Genomic DNA, 13,295 nt, shown 5'->3' on the forward strand with positions numbered 1-13,295 from the left:
TTTGGGGGAAAAAATTATAGAAAAAATAGTGAAAAACTTAATATTGAACTGGATTATCATTAGAAAGAGATATAGCTAATAAACCGAAGTTTGCAGTTTGTAATTTAATTATAAGATCGTATCTTAAATGAATTATAACTAAGTTGAAAATATTTGCAATTCTTGAATCGATATTTATCAATATTTATATATGACCTTTTTTTTCGACAAACCAAATTTTTAAAAACTCATAACTAAGCCAAAAATGCATTAATTTTAATTTGGAAAACGTTCCTGTGTTAGTTTTTATTAGGATAATAAATCTGCATACTCAGTTTAAAATCGGCAAATTTTTTTTGACAATTTAAACAATGTAAAATTTTGAAAAAAAAAATGTCTTAACAATTTTTTTCCTCGGAGATAGCTAGATCGATTCGGCTGTTGATGCTGATCGAGAATATATATGATTTATAGGGTCGGAAATTACTCCTTCACATAGTTACAAGCTTTTGAATAAAATATAAATCGTTTTAGGGTATAAAAAAAATCGGTATATATCGGTATACTATATTATCGGTACTTTCCCATCTCCAAAACGAATGGAAACCATATTCCCATTCCCATACTTCCCGCATTCTCTTGTCATTGTCAATCTTCGGTGATATCGCATCACAGACTCGCTATCTAATTGAGTTTTGCTTTTTGCGAGTCAAAACACAACAACTTCCGCTGTGGGTGTCAATTTTGTTTATTTGACAAAAGAGAGACGAGAGTGAATGGGCAGCGAGAAAACTTCCTGCCACTTAAGCTGCGACAAATTGAAACCAGAAAGCGCCACCTTGTAGCATCGGTTGCATCTTGATTTATATAAAACGAAACTATTATGTTTTTCAAGTCGCATTTTTGTCGTGTCCATACATATGTAGTGAGAAGTCGGATTATAAAGCCCCATTTATCTGATCTCTGCCCACTCAGTGTGCTGAGTTCAGGTTCAGGTTCTTGCCCGCCATATATTTCCGTAATGAGTTGCATTATTATTTTTACTTTGTGTTATTACACCCGCTACACAGTGTATTTATAAACACTTTTTTAACAGCAGAGGGGAAAATAATAGATGTCTTTTTAAATGGATGAGAATATTTTACAATATTATTTACTGTCTTAAAAATAACAATTTATAGTGAGAGAAACTGATATGCATTTGTTCTTCTTTTAATAATTAAATAAAAATAAAAGCACACTCAAAAAATATGAAAAAATTACCTAATAAGAACACTCTTAAAAATCTTGTAATATATAAATTTTCGTAAAAACTTCCTTACCATTTCCTTACTATTATTTTGCCTACTATTGTTTATACATATTGAACTCACACCCTACCCAGTCATGGCCAAATGCGGCAAGTTGTTTTCTTTTTTTTGTTGTCTCGTTATCTCGCACTGTTGTTGAACATTTATGATGTAAACATGAAGCGGAAAAGCGCGGGGAAATGGCTGCTGCTCCTCATAAGTATTAGTAGTGGGAAAATGAACATGCGACTCTCTTGTTTATTTGCACGCGTTCCAACGGTTAGCCAGTTAATTAATTAATTATTAATTCTGCGATTACTCCACCCCGAAGTCTACAAATGTCAGTTAAAATGAGCGACAGCCTCAGAGATTTTTCATATACGAATATATCATGACCGCATCCACATGATTTATGCCAATAATGAGTATTATTAATATGCAGGATACGTGGCGTATGATTGATGCCCAAGCGAAACGCACTCGAATAATTGAATAATGCATCAGGCATACGGACTTCTGGTCTGTTCTATAATTCAAGTGATGTCAACTCTCAAATTAAATGAAGTTACTCTCAAAACAAAGAAAAAGAAAAAAGGAAGTCAGACCTAAAAAAGTTGGACCCCTTAAGAACGTGTCAAAGAGCAAACACTTTGCCAAATTGAATACACAAATTGAGTGTTTTGGGTTAAGAATTTATTCTAACGAAACTACCCTTCAAATTGAGTTGGAATTTATCTTGACCTTTTTGTCTAGGTTTATTTCTTACATATAAGTATCTTATATATATACATATATAACTACTGAAGACGAAACCAAACAAACCATAAAAGTGTTTGCTTTTTGGTTTATCGACCTCTTCATCCATCATTATTGGCTTCGTTGTCCCTTCACCCTTGACAGCATGTGCAAAGAACTAGAAAGCATTTACAGAAGCAGCCACAGAACGCATTATTTAGCCATGAAAGTGGATTAGCTATCGAGCACACCACACAAACACCTGAAAACTGAAAACTGACAACTGAAAACTGCCACCTGACCACAGCAACCTACTTTTACTTAAAGAAATTGAGGAGGAGGAGAAGGAGGAGGCTTCAAAAACCATGTCAATATTTGCAACGCCCATTTAACCAGTTTAAGAGGCGTTCATGATGGTAAAACCAACGACAGGATGCAAGGACACTGCGGAAAAAAATATCTACATAACATAGTAAAAGAGTAAGAAAAATAAGAAAGATTTAAGATAGAAATCCAGATAGATAAATTGATTGCCATGAAGTTTATCCAAAAAACAATCTAGAAATATAATTTCTGTTAATTTTCTTTATACAATCTACAAAGGATCAGGTTTTTCGTAGTGCAGTCGCTCGGCTTGATTGTTTTTGCTTGGAAAGTGGGCACAAGGTCGCAGGTGGGACAGCTGTGATAACAACATTTTCGCGCTACCAAGGCCGGATCTAGTTTCGTATATTGGAATGAAAACCCGAAGCCTGGAGGACAAACAATCTTGAATCACTGACGCCTTACCGCCATCATCAAGCTTGTTGGCCATCAAATCATATCGATAGTTAAACAGATATAACATATATCTTGGCCATCCGTCTAAGCTGTCATTGCAAATGACCGCCTTGTTCGCACTTTGGTGCAATTAGCGTTGACAATTAAACCAGAACAAGAATGAGCAATGAGCACTACTTTATACATGTACAGTGCGTTTCATGGAGACACTGGCATCCGGCGGTAGAGGAGAAGGTGCACTTAAACCGACACAAAGCGACTGTTGCCATGACAGGCATGAAGTGCAAAAGTAAATTAGCCAGGGAGAAGGAAGAAAAAAAAGCCAAGAAAATGCTGGGGAAAATGAGGAAAACTTGGCTAAAGGGGAGAACTAAGAAGGGGTAAAAAACTTGCAACTTGGCAAGAAAGAAATATAACTTGATCAACAATGTTAAAGCATAATTGCGCAGCGCCATTTAATCACAATTAAATTATATTTAATTTGCGGCACATGGCTCGAGGGAAAATAGCAGTAGATTCAGTAGATGGAGCACTTTCTAGAACAGAAAACACAGAACAGGATATAGAGGAAAAATTGTCAAGGAAAATGTCTAGAAATTGCAACTTGGTGTTAATTTAAAGCTGCGTAGTTTCAATTACTAAATAATTGTTTTCATTTGAATGGTGCACAAAGAAAAATTCATTTATAGAAGTTGTTTACATATTAAAACGATCTATGTTTCTTTTATATTTAATAATATCCCATTACTATAATATTTTTTTAATAGAAAATCAATTTTAGAAAGGTAAATCTGCTTAAACTTAATCTGCATTTTCTAGAATTTTATTAAGTATATTAGGAGGTAAAATATTTATTTAGTTCCGCTTTGAAAAGCTCTCAAAAAACCTAATGTTTATCTTGATTTTCTTAGTGCAATATCCTGTAATAATATTATTTATCATCTTCCACTTAGCATAGCAATTTTCCTTAATCAAAACTGTAGTTAACTGAACTCTTGGCTGGAATTCAATATACATTTTTTTTTTCTGTGACCTCGGACAGATAAGGGAAATCACTTCCACTGATAACTTCAGGCCGCAAATGATGCTGATGAGGATGATAATGACGCGGATGCCAAGTGGTTATCCGTTGACGCAGAGAAACTGACTGACTGACGAGCATTTGTTTACTTTTGACAGTAAAAACCCAGCAAAAAGAACCCACAGTCTAAGCTTTTTTTTTTATTTAACTCCAAGTAAATAGTATTTTATTTTTTGGTCAATGTAGTTTTTGGTTGTGGGCGCCGGAAATAAATTGTGGTACTTTTTCATTTAAAAATATTTTTTTTTTTGCAAATCGAGGGATTAAGCTACTTTTTTGTAGGCGGCAGTGGTAAATGTATTTTGCATAAGCCAAAGAGCGTGTTGAATAAATAATAAATCATTGTAGAGAATGCAGGAAATTAACATAATAGATATTTGGTGGGGATAAATAAGAACATATTAATTAGAAAAGAGGTTGCTATACGAGATATAAATGTATATCGGATAGGATATATGAAAACCCCCTCTTGACATGCAAAATGCGATAAGCTGACTAAGTAATGATGTCATTATTGGTTCAGTTTATTTATCCATGAAATTGGCGTTGCCCACCTTTGCGGAAAACACTAAAAGCCTTATCTAACAAGGCGCTTTGTTGCCTCACATTTTCTTTTATTGTTGGTTTTTTTCTTGGTTTTTTATTTTGCTTTTATTTTTTTTTGCAACGTTTCAAGTATTAGGGTCAAGTTTGTCTTTATTTTTGTTTGTATTTTGTTTATATTTGCCATCACTTTTTCATTTTTGTGTTATATTATTTCTTTTTTATTCCTCCTTTCTATGCGTTTTTACCCCCCTCTGATTGTGAGCTGTCTTTTGTTGCTTTCAATTGAAATTTCAGCGTCAATATGCACGTTGCAAATTACGTGGCCCTTGAAGGTGACAGAAATGGGAGAGAATTGCATTTTGTGATGACTCGGCATTGTGCAATAATGTAGTTAGTGGCCTGATGTTTAGGTCCACAAAAGTTCAGTAGAGGTTTAGTAGTAAATTAACTGCTGAAATAACAAAAAAATCTAGCTGGTAAATCGTGAATGAATCGCGAAAATTAATGGTTAATTGCTGATAAGGGCAGTTTTTAAATGAAAATGGTTCTAAACAATGATTGATATTTGTCAAGAGAAATTTTGTAAATAAAATAAAATATTTGCAATCGTAATGATCACAATTTCTTAATAATTTATACTATATATCAGAATCTACTGATATTTCTATATAAGTGCATTAAACTGTACAAAAAAATAAAATGATTCATGAATGCAAGCAAATCTGTTGCAATTCGATGCCCTGGGAAAATGATCATTGAGATGCGAAAATCAAATTTAATTATTTGCAAATTGAATTAGAGTGCTGCTAAATAGCATGATAATTGACTTGTGATGAAGCCAGACGCCGACGTGATGATGTCATCGTTGGGTTGAGCTAAAGTCCAAGTTGGGTTACCTTTTTGGTTTGTCAGTTCCATTTTCTTTGACAATTTTCCCACGACCCACGGTTGTGCATAAATTTCGAGAGACGCCGATAATAATAAAAAACCATTCAAGATTGTCAATTAGAAACAGTGCGAATTGAACACTTTTCCATAAACGGAACACCCCATGCATAATTGATTGATCAATAAAGTAAAATTTAAATGCAAATTGTACCAATTACGAAGCGTTAAAAAACACAAATCTGAAATCAAATTGTTATGCAACCCAGTCAAAATGAAGAGGAGGAAACAAAAACAGAAACAGTGAAAATGAACGGAAAAATACAAGAAATATGCTAATTTTCAAATGCAACTCCATTTCATTATGCTTGAATAATTGTGAGTGGAGATTGAAAGGCAAATGCAAAATGCAAATGAAAATGCATAATGAAAAAGGCAAGATGAAGATGCTCCTCCAAAGAGATTGTTTATAAATTAATTAACAAGGCGTGACATAATAATCAAACTCGAACCAGACAGCAGACAAAAAAGATATCATCATTCCCGACAACAAGAAATATGAATAATTTGCCAAAGATAGAGACAGAGAAAAAGAGAGCAATTTGATGTGTATTGATGCTGGCATAATTTACACTGTATTTTATGGTTAATCTTGGAAAAACTCGTTGAATGTGGAATAAGAAATTAGGCAAATAGGTGAACTACACAGGCCGAAGCAGGTGAAAAAAAAGTAGGAAAACGACCAGGTCATTTTGGCACACTTTTTTTTTAAAGCCATCCACTCTGGTTATTGGCGTTATTGATGGAGGTTTTTCCGTGTTGCCCGGCCTCGGTGTTTTTTTTTTCTCGGGAAAATGTGAAAAAGCCATCACCATTAACACTAGGTATGTTTTTTTGTAAAGAGAGATTTATGGCAACATATTTCATGAAAAACATCGAATATTTTCGGGTACCATCGAAAAATATCGAACATTTCTTGGAGTATCAAAATAAATATTCAAAATAATAATATTTTGAGGACTATAGTAAATAATAATAATGTTAAAAAGTTAAAAAGTGATTACAAAATGTGGATTATGAAGAAATAAAATTTATTCATTAAATATTACACTACCATTGATGTTTTTTCCACCAATATTTTATCGAAATGTTCATTATTTCGAGAAATATCGATACAGAAAAATGTGAAATATATAAAAAATCGTTTTAGTTATCGATTTAATACTTTATGTCATCTCCAATCATTTCTATTAGCTTCCCCATCGGTTGTCTGCGTGGGCAATTTTTGACATCCAATGTCGCATATTGAGCTAAAAGTTTTGCCAACTGTTCCAAAGTTACAAAAAGGAGGGCGGGTGGCGCCGAATGCAATATGAAAGTTATGCTGGCAATGCACTTAAAGGGGATGCTTTGAAGGGAAACGAGGGGATGGGAATGGAAGGCCACCCCCCTGAGAGTTTAGTGTGCCAAATAGTTTTGGTAGGGCAGTGAAAATATGCAGTCAGGAAGGAAGTGCAACTATGGAATTCAATTATTGCTAAGTGCCTGTGAGCTGGCGAGCTTTAAAAGCAATATAATGGGTATTCTTTATCGACCAAGTTTATAACGCTTTTAGAGGCGCCACAAAATATATATGGTAATCCAAATGTGGTTATGTATTCTTGAAGTGACTGAAATGGCATTGAATTAAATTACGCATTACCGTGTTCATTGTCATTTGGTGACGCTGTCGCCCTTCATCATCACTCAATCATACATATATAGAACCCATCATCAGCCTCAGCTTTCATCAATTTGTAATCCCATTCCGTTTTTCGAAACCCCATTCATTCGGCTGTCAAAGAAAAGCTCATTAACAACCCCTAGGACCTTGTCGGATTTTCCCTTTTTACAATGAAGCCTGACCTTACCGAAGGGGAGGAAGCTGTCAAAAATTGTATCTCCAGCTCACACCTCAGCCAGTCAGTCAGTCAGTCATCACAAATGATGAGGCCACAAAGAGCAGACCAAGCTGAAAAGTATCTTTTTCGCAGTTGAATCGTATCGTATCGTATCGTATCTTTCGATGCCACACATTGACAAAAGCTTGGTGTCGTCGTCGCCATGGTTGAGTGCACCCAAAAGAAAAGCCTCTCTTCTGTCTGCCAGAAAAACGCTCCCCAAAAATGACTGTCAACGAAATTCGGTTTGTTGTCTCGAACTGAACCTCTGCCACCTGACAGCCGCCAATCCCATTTTCACTATCCCAATGTGTCCTGCTCCAAGTGCCTATGGCACATTTATCCTATACTTTCCCTCATATTTACTGGCTTTGTCTGTTTGTTTACTTAATAGATGTAAGGGCTTGAGCTTTGCTGTGTGTATTATTGACAGACAGGGTCTAAATAACAGCAGCTCGAAGGACAGCACAGGGAAAAATGTACTTTAATAAATTTCTAAGAATATGGGGAGTATAAGCTTTATAAAGCATATAAGATTATAAATTTCTTTAAAAGATGTATTGTTAACACCTTTAATATTGAATTGCTGTATAAAAAGTAATTGGGATACATACAAAACTATCTATTTAAAATGCAAAATAAAGCGATAAAAACATTGTAAGCAAGATTGACAATCTATCGATATATATCGATATTTTCGTATGTCAACATAAAATTCTCGATCGAAATGTATCGATAATATTTAATTAAATTTCAAAGCATATTTCCCCAGTTTTGTCCAAGTGCAAGGACAATTCTGGAGATTCCATTGACGCAGTCCTGACATTTGCTACAAACGCCAAGTGCTAGGGGTGGAGCTGGGTGCTATAGCCGATGGGTGTTTTGGTGGGTGGCACTGGGCTTTCGTCAGTCAATTGAACTGACAGCTCACAGGAAGTGAAGGAGGCGAAAAGGAAGCTCGAACGGAAGGAAGACACACTCACTGAGGCGACAGTTTTACATAAGAGCGGTGGTGGGGCTTGGTATATTTCACCATTCGCTGACGTTGAAAAGTCGCGCAGTTTTGTAAATGCTATTTACGGATTTATCGATCGAATTAATACGTACAAAGTGGGTTGGTAAAAGGAAGTACACGCTTTCGAAATTGGCTTTAAATTTTAATGCAATTGAAAATTAATCAATGAGAGTGAACTACCGGCATTTTGTTGACTTTTGACCTTTCCCATCCATTTATCACTCCGTCTAGAGCTGACAGTTTGTCAATCTGTGCAATACCCTTACTGAGGCATTACTCATACGCCATGTTGTCACCGCATAAATCAGTAAACACCCAAAATTGTTATATGAATCATTCTAACTTTTAGCAAGTTTTGATATGGATGGCGACAGGGAAATTCCGCAATTAGGACTGGGCGGAAAAATCACAGAAGAAAAGAGATTTATTAAGCGTAAGGGCAAAGGAATAAAAACGAATAAATTTTTGTTTGTCATAAAAGCAGGCGCTGTGGGGGGTGGGAACGTAAGCAAAACGTTGTCTTGGCAATGGAAAAGCCGAGATAAAGTGGGGGTTTTGGAGGGGCGAGGTGGTGCTCTTCTTCCAGACTTGAAGGTCTTTCTCTTTCGGTAAAGAGAAAGATAACCGCAGTCAAAACGCTGAAAGTCAAGAAGAACATTACAGTTGGGGGAAACAAGTCGGTTGACCTTTGTGCCGCTGCAATTGTTACCAGAAACTTTTGGTTTGGGCCCTGGCCAGAAACGAAAGTAAAAGGTCGCATATTGTCAGGCGAAAAGAACTTAAGGAAAAGACACTAGACAACCACCAGTGGAATACTATTATAGTAATTATTTAAATTTTTAAATGACTTTTACATGCTTGAAATTATATCAAGAAAAGTGAGTACTTAGTAAGGAACTCGATAGCAATTTATTTTAACTATCGTTTGGATAATAATAAAAGTAAAGTTTAAATACTAGATTAAATTTTGTCTTTATGAAAAGAAAGAAAATTTTAAGATTTGTTTTCTAAACATCACTTGAAGAAACTTCAACTAAACCAACTCCTGTAAAAGTCAGAGTTCACATTTTGTCAAAGGAAAACTTGAAGGGGAAAAGCCATACTCGCACAAGTGGAACCACATTTTCTAATTACACAGACCCAACAGACAACATGTAAAAGAGAGAGACTAGAAAAACGAGTAGTAATTAAATAAATGAAAATTAAATGTATTACGGTTAATTATTGACTTGGCTGTGGCTGTGGCTTTGGAATAATTAAGCAGAGCAGTGCTGCGTTTCCAAAAGCTACCACAGTTAGATACGACTACGTATAGATAGAAAGATACATCCATCCATCTAACAAATGCACTGCGGCAGTAAAATTTTATGGCATTTCGCTGATGGCTGCACAAAACTGTATTTTGTGCTGCGTTTTTCGCTTAAAAGCCCAATGAACAATTAACGCGCTCAGGGGCCACACAAATTGCAGTTGAAAGTCAGCCAAAAAATACAGCAAAAAAAAATAATAATAATAAAAGCCACAGCAGGCAACCACCAAAACCCAGCAACAAATTCCTTGCATTTTGGTAATGGAATGAGAATAAATTCTAATGATGGCGAATAATGAGCGCCATTTTTGGAAAATCGCTGCGGAAAATTTGATTTGCAATTGGGCATTGTGTAATTCAAACAATGTAAATTGCAGCCAAATGGAAAATTGCATTTAAAAAGAAGATTTTTCGGTATAAATTCTATGAAAACTGAGAAGATAAGGTTTCGTTAAGCTTAAAATGTGGGAATTATTGTATAGAATATTTTCGGGGAATTTTTCTGGTTCGCTTTTTAACAAGGGAAATTTGTATCAAATTTATTCGAGCATATTTTCCATCAAATAAATTTAATATTGAATGATGGAGAGAACAAGAAAGTAAACTAACTTCAGGAAGTCGAAATTTGTATACCCTTGCACTATGCAATCGAAATATTTATCAATATTTTTATGTGTAAAACTTATCTACAAATCAAAACTTAAAAAACTCATAACTAAGCCAATCAAATAATTAAGTTCAATTCGGAAAGCTTTCCTATGTTATTTTTTGCGAGGTAAATAAATCTGCATACTCAATTTTAAATAAAGAAAAAATAAAAATTTTTATCAAATTTTTCTTGACAATTTTAACGATTATGAAACTTAGAAAAATTGGTAAAAAATTAAAAATGTATATTTATCAATATTTTATTATATATAAATTAAAATTTAAACGCTGAATCGGAATATACATGACTTATCGCAATCCCTAGCTTTTAGACGATTTTATGGCCTTTTGAATTCCTGAAATATTGACTTTTTTAAATCGATCATATACGAAAATTTGTTTAACAATTCCAAGTTTAAAAAACCCATAACTAAGCCAAAAATATGTACATACATTTTAGTTCCGTAAAGCTTTCATATGTTATTTTTTTATAAAAGTAATAAATCTAAATTTAAAATTTGAAAAAATTCAAATTTTTATGAATTTTTGAAAATTTTAACCCACAAAAAAATGTTGAAAAAATTCAGAAAAAAAATAATATTTTTGCCGGAGATGGCCAGATCGATTCGGCTATCGATGCTGATCAAGAATATAATATATTCTTAAGGGGGTCGGAAATGTTTCTTGTTAATACCCTGTAAGGGTAAAACAATAGCCATTGGCTTCTCTTCACTTCCCAGAATAATACCCATTTTCTAATCGGAAAAGTTGGTAGGAAATCAACCGAAAAACCCAAATAAAAAACTTTCGAAAATTAAATTGCAATCGGCGTAAAATGCAGTTAAAAAAGTTGCCATTGCCATGGCAACAACAACAAAGGCAAAGCACAAATAACAAAACAAAACATACACATACACTAACAATGGCAGTTGAAAGAACAATAACAATAAACAAAGGGCGTGCAAACAAAACGCACGCCTCAATGCTCCAAAAGCAATAATAGCAAAAACAACAACAATATGCGTCCCCAAAGCAAGAACGTAACAACAACAAAGGCCGGCAGGTGACTCCATCTCTCTCTCCCTCTTTCTCTCTATCCCCAATCTTCTTTCAATCCCCCACTCTTTCTCCTTTATCCCGTTCCGTTTTCACTCAAGAGTTCAAATTGGAATGAAAAAAAGCACGCAATTCTTACGCTCGCCGCACATTGAATTAAATTAAAACAAATTCGCGCAATAAGTCTGAAGTAAAACGCACTTGAAGAACGTGTGTGTCTGTACATTTATATTTAAAGTAGCTTAGGCTAAAAATAATAACAACTTTTGATAAGCTGCCGTCGCGCCGCTGGCTAAAAATAACAACAAGTGGGCGAGAGAGAGAGAGAGAGGCCATAGAGAGATCGAGGAGGACGTGGGAGATGGGGGGAGGGGGCAATCGAAAGAGTGACAGAACAGGTCAGCCGGCTTAGCAGCGCCGCCCAGTCTCTCTCCCTCGCACTTTGTCGGTCAAGTGTAGATCCGAAAATTCCCAAATTAAAGCTTTCAATTTTACCGTTTGCTTGGAGCTCACAAGGGAGGGGGCGGAGGTGGAGCTCTCAATCTGTCGCACTCTATTTTTCAGATTCTCCAATTAGCTTTTCACAAACACAAAATAACACTTCAAGAAATTAGTTCATATGTTTTGAAGTTTTAGATATATAAAATTTAAGTTGAGATCACTAACATATAAACATATTTATTTTATTAAAGACTCCAAAAATATGTAATTATTTTTGCCTTAACCAAACTTGATTAAATATCTTAAATTATCCCCAAACTTATATAGCTTAAATCCAAGAGTTATAAACCTCAGAATAAATTCAATCAAATGTTTAGATAAGCCAGTTTTAATTAAAAATAAATTAACTATTATTTTCTATTTGCTAATTGAATTATTTACTTTAATTCTATCGGAAGAATATGATTTCATATTGATTTTTTTAATTAGTAGCCTTATAATTATTTCTGCAAATTCTCACGGAATGTCAATATTTGTGGTTCTTAAAATTTGCATATTTGTTTAGTTATTTAAATGGTATTAAATTAATATTTTCTTTTAAATATTTACCTAATCAATGCAGCTAAATTCCTTTAAATTTGTATATTTCATCAATTGCGTCCGCCTTTTCCGTTGAACAATTATTTTCCGGTTGTATGTTTATTATTTTTGATTGCGGCTTATAAATTCAAACTTTGCCTTTCAAATATTTCGTAAATCACCAATTAGTTTGTTCTTTTTTTATTTTTGTTTTATTTTACGTTTAGTTGCCGCAACTCCTATGTGAGTAAATCGAGCATGACAATAAACGAAACAATCGGCGCAGATTTGAAACGCATTGCTAAACTTGTTTACGGCACAGCAAAAACAACAATAAACACACACTCACACACAGAGACTTTTTGAAAACAACACACACGCGGCTGGAGCGGAAACTCTGATCTGATCAGAACAGCGGTGCAGAGAACTGAACACACTCTAACCAAATGCAATGATGATGTCCAATCGGAAGGCCGACGACGAACCGCTAGCGAACAGGGCAAACAAAAGACTGAAGTCCCAACTGAAAACTGTGAGCAGAGCGGAATGGAAAAAAAAGCCAGCTTCAAGTTGGAAGTTGCCGCTGCTGCGCCAAAAGTTGCTGCTGCTGCTGCTGCCGGGCAACAACAGCAACAGCTGGCTGCAACAACAACGACAACGATCGAACGATCGTGTCTACCGATAGCAATTGTAGCCAGTACACTTAAAATAATTCTTATTCTTAAGCTCAATACGAAAATTTAAAATTAATTTCAAGAAGGGATATTATTATAAGAGCTATCTCTTGTTGCTCATTATACCCCTGAAAGGGTAATATAATTTCAGTCGAAACTTGAAAAACATTGAAGGAGTCATTTCCGGCCCTATAAATCATATATATTCTTGATCAGCATCAACAGCCGAATCGTTCTAGCCATCTCAGGCAGTAAACTAAATTTTTAAATTTTTTCATCATTTTTTATCATTAAAATTTATAATTTACAACTTTGAAAAATTGATAAAATTTAAAATT

At 34.7% G+C, this 13,295-nt stretch overlaps 1 protein-coding gene across 20 annotated transcripts in view; it reads right to left on the reverse strand.

Moving 5' to 3' along the window:
* Svil (Supervillin) overlaps nt 1-13,295 on the reverse strand; it is a 154,316-nt gene that overhangs the window by 87,959 nt on the left and 53,062 nt on the right. For 3 of the 20 annotated variants that reach the window (XM_086829594.1, XM_086829587.1, XM_086829585.1), the window contains exon 1: nt 12,314-12,939. The exons of 16 other annotated variants lie outside the window; for them this stretch is intronic. The gene's annotated coding sequence lies outside the window, so the exon portion shown is untranslated. Of the gene's footprint in view, nt 1-12,313; nt 12,940-13,295 lie in introns of those variants that run through there. One more of the 20 variants, XM_086829590.1, reaches the window with a different exon arrangement.

This window comes from Drosophila serrata, unplaced genomic scaffold (assembly GCF_035046125.1).
Source record: "Drosophila serrata isolate PLE 108 unplaced genomic scaffold, ASM3504612v1 contig_217, whole genome shotgun sequence".
NCBI classification, from domain to species: Eukaryota; Metazoa; Arthropoda; class Insecta; order Diptera; family Drosophilidae; genus Drosophila; species Drosophila serrata.